We start from the raw sequence: 9,948 nt of genomic DNA on the forward strand, positions 1-9,948 counted from the left end.
AAAGAGTGGGACAGCTGACTGGCTCCCATGCCCTCAGGACAGGGTCAGCTTTGCATAGCTCTTTGACATCAGCATGGCTCCAGGTGGCAGCCCAGACCAGGGACATCTCCATGGCCTTTGGTAGTAACATGGACCATGAACATCGATGCAGACTATTACCCCCCACCACAGCTACAGGGCCATGGACCCAGAAATGGCCCTTGGCAGCAGCCTGGGGCAGGACCTCACCATGGCCTTAGTTGGCATCACTGGCTGTTCCTCACTACCCTCAAGTCTTCAGTTCTAACTCTCTTCATTTGTGAATACCTCCTTCTGTTTCTCTTTCTCTTCCGTCTTTCCACCACTTACTTGATCATCTTAGTCTTGCCCAGGGCCTCTTGGTATCGTCCATCTGATGCCAGGCAGAGTCATCTAAAGTGTGCTCTGCCCCCCCTCACCCCACTGGTCATGAGCCACCATGTGGGCAGTGGGAAGGACACCCAGTGCTCTTAACTGCTGAGCCATCTCTTTTGCCCTTTAGTTCATTTATTTTTAATTTTAGTTTGTAAGTAGTCTCTTGAGCATCTACTACCCTTGCCTCTCTACCTCTTGTCTACTGAGATTGTAGGAGGATCCCGGCGTGGCTAGAGTGCTGGAGTTGGAAACCAGGGCTCTCTGTATGTTAGGCAGGTACTATATCAAGTGAACTATAGCCCTGAAAACATGGCTATGATTGTGTTGCCAAGGCTGGCCCTTTGAAGAAGTCTGAAGCAAAGTCCTCATCATGTATTTCTCTGACTTACCCAGATGAGCTCCTTCCAGTAGTCTCACAGTGAGGAAGCTTCCCAGGCTCCTCCTAACTTGGCAAGACTTCTTAAGGTGCTGATTTGGACATTGTTCTGGATGGCATCCAGCCTGCCAGACGTCTGGTTGGGGCAATTAGATATCTGATGGGACTGACACCGAATGCATGTTTGGGTTCCCTCCTGGGAAGGCTAATAAACTGTGTAGAGTGTTACCCTCCTACTGTTGAGCCTTTGCAATGGCCATGCCCTGTGTTTCTGTTACTGTGTCTTCTGTCCTGAGGGCCAGCAGTGGCAAGCCTCGAATCTGGGAATCTTATCAAATGAGCATGTTGGGACTGGAACCTGATTTCACTCCCTGTGTCTGCCTCACCTTGTATTCCCTGGTGCCCCTTTCTACATTGACCTTTATTTTGTCCATAGAAAGAAGGACGATAGAGGGCAGGACAGGTTGATGGTGGGTTTTTGCAAGAGCTGAAACTGAGGCCAAGCATGCAGGTGGGCACCCAACACTTAGGAGGTAAATAGAGGTGAGGAGATCACTGCAAGTTTGAGGCCTGGGCTACGAAGCACCAGCCTGTCTTCAAACTAACAAATACAATGAATGGATAAATAACCAAACCAGAAGAGGAAGAGAAGGAGGAGCAACAGAAAGGTGTGTGCAGCAGGAGTTTGCTTGCCACCTATTTGTGCTCAGAGTGGAGTAGCCCACAAATATCCTGTGAATTACACCACATTGTCCTTATTCATTTTTCCATTGTGGTATACATATACACAGTGAATCTTTTTTTTTTTTTTTAGTCATAAGGAATGAAGTTATGATATTTGTAGGAAAATGGATAAAATCAGAGGCAATATATTAAGTGAATTAATCCAATTGCAGAAAACTGTATGTTTTCTCACATCTGAGACTCCTAGACTATATATAATGTTATGCATATGTATGTGTATGTATATGATGTATGTATGTACACATTATATATGTATATATGGCATGAAAGTAGAAGAAAATTGCCTAGGGGGAAATTCAGCCAAAGGAAGAATTTTTCTTCTAAGATTTCCCATCTGACAACTTGTCGGTCTACCTTGCAGGAAAAACCAAGACAATGGGGTGTCAATGATAGGTTAAGGCCAGATCTTGAGCAGCCCGCTTATTTATGCACATGTTCGGCCTCCTAGTTAAGCCTGAATCTCATGTCAGGGCTTTGAAGATAGACTTGAGGAAAACTTGTCCTTTTGTTTATTCCTCTTCTTCATAAGGCCACACTGAGTAGATAGATCTCTTCTTTTTGCTTCTAACTAGTATTTGTCTCAATGTAAAAAGAGCTTTATATTACTTTATTGTATTTTATATATACTATTGCTTCACCTGTATGTATATGATATTAATCATCATTCAAAAAATTTTTCTCAGAGGCTAAAAGAGGATCTTGGATCCCATGAAACTGAAGTCATAGGTGGTTGTGAATCACCATGTAGGCACTAGGAATAGGACCTAGGTCTTCTACAAGAGCAATACATGTATGGCTCTTAAACTCTGATTTATCTCACTAGCCCCTCCTACCTGTTTGTTTTAAATCTTTGTGGTGTGTGTGTGTGTGTCTGTTATAGCACTCATGTGCCATAACATGTGGAGGACAACCATGAGTATCGGTCCTCACCTTCTTCCTTGAGACAGCCTTTCTTGTTATTCCTCATTCTATATACCAGTATATACACTAGGTTGCTGGTCCTTGAGCTCCCAGGGATATTGCTATCTCTATCTCTCTCAACTCACAGTAGGAGGGCAGCGATAACACTTGTATGCACGTCTGTATCCAGCTTTGTTTTGGTTCTGAATATTTGAACTCAAGTTCTCACCCTTGAGTGGCAACTAGTTTCCTCACTGAGACATTTCCCAACTCTCTCTTACCTGTCTGTGTTAATGGGAAGGTTGGAGACAGGTAACTGTTTCGGCTAGATTTATGTTAGCTTGGAATAAGATAGAGACATCTTGGAAGAGGGAAATGTCTGCAGTGCATTTTCTCGAATAATGATTAATTTCATTGGATATAGTGCCACCCCTTGGGTGATGTCCTCGGTACTAGAATAAAAGCAGGTTTATATTTATGAGGAGCAAGCCAGTAAACAGCACTCTTCCATGGCCTCTATGTATCAGCTACTGCCCCAAGCTCCTTCCTTGAGTCCTTACCCTGACTTCCCTCAGTGACAGTCTATAAGTTAAAATAAACCCTTGCCTCCCCAAGTTGCTTTTGACCATGGTGTTTGATCACAGCGATAGAAACCTTAACTAAGACAACAGTCAAGCCTATCCTGTTGGGAATGTTACAGCTTATACTTTCCCTTAAAATCTCCATTAGCAAAAGCAGTTTTGTGCAGTGGTACCAAAGCTAGGGTCTCTTGAGTCAGTCCTAGATCCCAGTGGCTACTCCATCTTTATCCATACATTAGCTAGATGACCTCAGCCTTACAGGATTCAAACAAGACAATCCCTTTGAAAGTCCTTTATGAATGAAATAACTTTGTTTGATTCGGTTCCTCAACTGGGATATATGTGAGAGTTTCCCTGATGCAAAAAGTACCGTACATTCAGCCACCTGTGCAACTGAACTTTGTCCTGATCAGGATTTGGGCTAATATCTTCTATATCCATGTTTAGAATTATTCCTTGCTCAGAATTGTCTCAATCCACACTCTTGTCTTACAACTGTAAAACTTGGGCTGGAGAGATGGCTCAGTGGTTAAGGCCACTGACTGCTCTTGCGGAGGTCCTGAGTTCAATTCCCAGCAACCACACAGTGGCTCACAACCATCTGTAATGGGATCCAATGCCCTCTTCTGATGTGTCTGAAGACAGGGACAGTATACTTTCATACATAAAATAAATAAATAAATCTTTAAAAATTACTGTAAAACTTGTAAAGCCACTATGGAAATCTGTATGGAGCTTTCTCAAAAACTGAAAAATGGACTATCATATGACCAAGCTATATCACTCCTGGGCATATACCCAAAAAATTCTAAATCTGACAACAGAGATGCTTACAATCCCACATTTATTGTTTCATATTTTCCACAATAACATTGGAGTGGATCAGCTTAGACATCCATCAGCAGATGAGTGGATAAAGAAAATATGGCCTACTAACATGGTGGATTTCTATCCACTCATAAATAAAAATGAAACCAGGATATTTGTAGGAAAATTGATAGAACAGAAAATTATTGCAGTAAGTGAGAAAACCAGGTTCAGAAGAACAAATGAGGTATGTTTTCTCTCATATATGGTTGCTAAAATATATTCTTATTTATTGTATATATGTAAAAGTATGTGTATAGGTCATGAAGGTAGAATGGAAATCTGTGTCTACAGAGAGAAGGAGAATAGAGATATTAAATGAAGGCTAAGGGGACAAATGAGGGTAAAAGATTACATGTGACTTGAAAGCTGTTGGTGCAATGAGGAAAGAAAACCAACAAGAGGAAGGCAGGATGATTGGGAGAGTGAAAAAGATGTTCAACAATAAATAACAAAGTAAACCTGGGAGTGCCACACCCAAACGCTTTATTTTGTATGAAAAATCAAAACCTTAAAATAAAGTTCAAAAAGAGAAGAAATCTTTAATCAATTTAAATTGTCCAAAATAAATAAAACTATAGATTTCATCTCCCATGATTATTCAGCAGATGAACAACCTGTTACTGACCTAGGATCTCAACACAAAAGAGCTCTTGACACTCTTTCTTCTCCAATTACTGCTGAAGGAAACCACTTGATGTCTGGAAGCATGCAAGTTTAGAAAGTGTGGTTAAATGTTGTCTTTCATTTTGTCTTATGTTAGCTACTATCTTAGTTTGCTTTCCATAGCTATGACAAACGCTATGACCAAAAGCAATTTGGAAAGGACAGGGTTTATTTCAGCTTACATCTTACAATCCATCATGGAGGAAAGTCAGTATAAGAATTCACAGCAGGAATCTGGAGGCAAGAAATGAAGCAAAGGCCACAGGGAAATGGGGTTTATTGACTTGTTTCCATGGCTTGCTCTGCCCACTTAAAAAAAAAATACCACTCAGGACCAACTTCCCAGGAGTGAAACCATCCACAGTAGAATGGGGCCTTCCCAACCAATTAATAAAAAGAAAATGGCTCCTCAGACTTGCCTACAGGAAATGGAAATTTCTGGTTTCTTTGGAGACTCAGTTGTGTCATGTGATTTTTTTCTGGAAACTGTCTTATGAGATGATGTTTTTGCTGAAGCAGACACATGGGACGATGTTTTGCTGAGAACAGACATGTGGTGCTTTTCTGGAGGCAGTCTAGAAAAAGGTCAAGTGATGTTTTGTTAGAGCAGATGTTTGAAAAAAAAAACATGATATTTGGAAAGGTATAAATTTAACCCAAGAGACAGTGGGTGGCAGTTTGAGGTATTGGTTCACCTTGCCACTCTTTGCTGGTCATCATTTGTTGTGACTTCATGAGAGAAATGCCACCAAAGAACTTCTGGTGGTATTCTGGCAGCTTCTGACCAAAGACTCGGGCCAATTGGTAGAGCTTCATGGTTTCTTTTGTGACTGGAGTTTGTGAGTGGGTTGAGCTACCAGTGCTGATTCATGTGAACTGAATTGCTTATATCCTGACAATACAGACTGGATTCGCTACAAAGAACTATTTCTAAACAGGTCCACATCCTCCTCTGCCTTATTAACCTTTCCTTTCCACTACCTCTGGTGGGTGGTGGGCTACAAGGAAGGTTACATCGGGATGGGTATGGCCCTCATGCCTCACTGGACAACGACAGGGGGACTGGAGCCATTACAAGGTCCCCTTCAAATACTGGAGGTCAGGCCTCTATCCCCGCCTTCACAAGTTTAGAATTGCCACAGCCCTTCTATACTTAGAGAAGGGAGGAGATGTCAGGGGCAGCCCTGCTTACACACTGTAGGCCTAAAATCAGTCATAGGCCTAAAATCAGCAATAGGCCTGTCATACATGTATACTAATACCAAGTCTTGGGTCTCCGTGGAAAAACATTGAAACAGATGGCTATAAGCTAATGTCAACAGGCAGCTTTTGTGGAAATTTATAAGCCTGAGTAGTCATAGACCTTGTAAATAGGTAGCCTTGGCAAACAATACCAACTTAGATAAGGACAATCGAGTCAACATAGGCAGAGTCATAGTGACTTGTCCCCTGAACCTTCACCCAGCCGATACCCGGTTCTGAAGATATCTGTATTCCCCCTGAACACCCACACTCCAGTGTCATTCCCTTCCCCACATCCTGCCTTTCTGTGTTTATACCACTGTGTGAATGAATTATGATTTGAGAAAAAATTTTAAAAAATAATAAAAAGTAAATAAATAAAAATCACTTCCTGTCAGGTATTTTGTCACAGGAAAAAACAAACAAAAAAAAAAGTAGGTTTTAAAAAAATATAAGCTTACTCCTACAGGCCAATTGTATGGAGGCATTTTCTCAATTGAAATGTATTCTTCTCAGATGACCTTAGCTTGTATGCAGTTGACAAAAAAAAAAAATTAACTATCACTGCCATCATTGACTATTTTTCCAAGTAGTTCTGGTATGTGAGTGTGTGTGTGTGTGTGTGTGTGTGTGTGTGTGTGTGTGTGTACATTCAAGTGCACACTCCCATGAGTAAAGACTAGTGGGGGATGTCAGAACGCTTGATCTAGTACTCTCTACCTTATTCCCTGAAAACAGTCTCTCATTAAAGCTAGAACTATGTCAGCAGCCAGCAAGGTTCAGTAATCCTTCTGACACCACCCCATCTCCCACAGTGGTAGAATTATAGACATGTATGCAACTACACCTCGCTTTTAACATAAGTTCTAGGGAATCCATTTCAGGTCTTCTTGATTGTACAGCAAGCACCTTTCCCCCACTGAGCCATCTCCCCAGCCAACAGTCTTTGTTTTTACAAAAGTAATATGTGTTGCAATATTATGTCACTTCTCCTATCGAACAAATCTCCAGTTCTTCCTCTGTCCACATATGTGCCACATTTAACTTTTAATTTTTTCTCATGGTAAATTGTTTGATGTAAGATAGTTGATAAACTCCTTGCTGTCTCTGTAACCCAGTGGACCATCTTTCTTCTAACAAAGACAACAATCAGTCAAAATCAGCTTGCTGAGTTTTCTTTCTTTACCTCTCGTCTGAGGATGCATCTTGACTTCTATTAATCCAGAGCAGTGGCCCCAGGGATAGTTTTAATCATCTCCTGTATGATGACAGCCTGGCAGATGCAGTTGAACATCAATATCAAGTTGGTAATCATATCAGAAGTGCTCTTTTTGGCGTTGTTCACAGTCATCATCCTGGCAGTACACTCATTGTGGCAGACTCCTTCAGGTAGTAGTAGATACCATTGTTCAAACTATATTTCTGGTAATTCTGCAGCACATCAGCATCCATGCCATCATAAATGTTCATGCTTTCAGCAGTTGCAATGATATTGATTGATAAATGGGCTTCTCTTCTGTCTTATAGGAGATAACAGACTTGAACTGCTTAAAAATGATAAAGCCTTCATCAAACACATATCCAGAATTTGACAATCCAAGAACAATGACACGTCTCCAAAAGTAGGGACCTTTGCCCCACATCTTTGAATGATACCCAAAACTGGTTAGAGTGAGTCCCTTAAAGTCTGCCCCTGATTTTTTTCACCAATCTAACAAGCATAACTTCTTTTCCAGTGGCTGTGAGGGTAGCCACTAAAAACTGGTTAGGACCGCAAAGCCTTGGATCTAAGGACATATTAATAAAGAATTGTGTGTTTCTTCTTGTCTTCGTGCTCCTTATGATCATCCTACTTTCTTAGATGGAATCAAGGAACTTGTTTCATAAACTTCAGCCAGTTCCATCTCCCATTCAGCATGGATATACTTCTCAGCTGGCACAGTCGTCACAGACTTGGTAATTTTCTGGATGTTTCTGATGCACTTCAGTCTCCTGCTAATATCTTTCGAAGTTCCAATGTTTCCAACTTAGATCCCTTGCATCTGCAAGGCACAGGCCAACAGCCCAGCAATGCTCCCTGTGAGAACATAGTGGAACCTTAAAGGGCAGGCAAAGGGGTCTCATTACACATGCGCAGAAGTTCCCAGCTCATCTGCCCTCTTAGCTTGTGTACTTAACTTTTACTTTTTAATTGTTTCCATGTTTCTAAATAACACATGTGCATAGTTATCTTTTCATTCATTAGCATGGCTTTATTGCCATCTTAGAGTAGAAGATGAAGATTTATTCTACTTACAACCTCATTCATACAACAATAGAGTTATACCACAATGCAAAGCTATCATTGTGAGATAATGGAAACACATTCACCACTGACCCAAGGAGTTATGCTATGATTACAGTTCCCTTAGTGTTCAATGATGTTTTTTCAAGGAATTTGAGATTATGTAATTATTTTTTCCTTCACATACTGTGACCAATCTAATATCTTCTAATCATCTTGCCTCAAGCAACACATGATCATGTGATTCCTAAACCATTCTGACACAATAGTGATTGGTGGTCATAGTCATAAAATCTGCCCACAAGCATAATATTGAAACAGGGTGTAAAGGGTGCTATGTTAGTTTTCTATGGCTGCCCTAGCTGTACTATCATATGAAGTTTGGATTTTTTTAAAAAAAATATGTTTTTTCAGGTTTATTTCTTTTTATATTATGCATATTAGTGTTTTACTTTGGTGTGTGTGTGTGTGTGTGCATCACATGTATACAGTGCCCGTGGAGGCCGTAATAAAGCATAGATCCCATGGAACTACCCTTAGAGAGAGTTGTGAGCCACTAAGTAGGTGCTAAGGACCACACCCAGCTCCTCTGTAAGAACAGTTAGTGCTCTAAACTACCAAGCCATCTTTCCAGGTCCAGAAAATCCATTTATCATTTCACTTTTATGTATGTATGAAATCAATCTGGGGACAGTGTGGCTTGGATGGTTTCTATGCTTTGAGTGTCATGATGTCTATGACATGATAACTGCATTTATTTCTGGGGCTTGGGGATGAATTTGCTTTCATGCCTCTTCAGTTGTTGAAGAAATTCACTCGCTTACCTTTGTAGGACAGAGGTCTTCATTTCCTCACTGGCTGCTAGCCAGAGGGCAATCTTTGCTCCTGCAGTCCACCCTCATTCCTTCTCACAGTTTTCCCATCACCTCTCCCTCCAGCAAAAGGGGATGTAATGGCTGTGACTTGCTCTCACATTTCACGTCTGACATTTCTTTTTTTCCTCCTTTTTCTCGAGCTCTCTAACTACAGCCAAGAAAAGTTCTCTGATTACAATTGGCCTGCTCAGGGTCACCCTGCCTGTCTTGAGGTCTATAAAAACTGTTGAATTTTCAAAAGTCCTCCTTGCTACACAGCAGCATGTTTACAGAGACCATGGCCTGAATATCTTTGGTTGACATTCTGCTTACAAAAGATGCATTCAAGAAAATGAGTTGTTCTAAGCCAAAGTCTAGAAGGATGGGAAAACATGAAATTCTAGGCAGTTCAAAATGATGGTGGCATGTATGAAAACTGGGTCGGAGTGGCAGGCATTCGGCCAGGTAATAATGGTTGCTCACTATTTCAGCTTTCCCGTTTTTCTGGCTTTACTTGTTCCTTTTGGGTTCCTTTGGGTACACTATATCAGAATGTTACATCACAGCCTTGTCATAAGCTGGTTATTAAGTATGCGTCCTTCCAATCTGATTCCTTCTGTTAGGTCCTCTTCTCCAACATGGCCCACTTTGCTGCCAGCCTTCAGCCTTTCCCTTTACAGTTATCTCACTGCTCATTGTACTGGCAAGAAAGAATCGTTGCAACTAGAGGGTTTGCCATCTGGATTGCCATATGTAATCCCATAAATCCTACTCTAATTGTCCCACAACACTGCTTTCTTCATGCCATTATGCTGTTCAATGGATCCTGATGCCTTTCCTTTGACTGTGAAATTCAAATCAAATGTGTCCACCGTGGACATACACACACACACACACACACACACACACACACACACACACACCATCCATGTGCATATGACAGTCAGAGGAAGGCATCATTCAGTGAGCCATCTTCACACAAACCCCTCAAATCAAATTCTTCTCTCTCTCTCTCTCTCTCTCTCTCTCTCTCTCTCTCTC

The 9,948-nt window shown here is 41.3% G+C and overlaps 1 pseudogene; it reads right to left on the bottom strand.

The window, feature by feature from the left end:
• Window positions 1–6,985: 6,985 nt before the first annotated feature.
• Window positions 6,986–9,948, bottom strand: part of LOC114619118 — a 3,577-nt pseudogene continuing 614 nt past the window's right edge.

This window comes from Grammomys surdaster, unplaced genomic scaffold, assembly GCF_004785775.1.
Source record: "Grammomys surdaster isolate TR1022 unplaced genomic scaffold, NIH_TR_1.0 147, whole genome shotgun sequence".
Lineage (NCBI taxonomy): Eukaryota > Metazoa > Chordata > Mammalia > Rodentia > Muridae > Grammomys > Grammomys surdaster.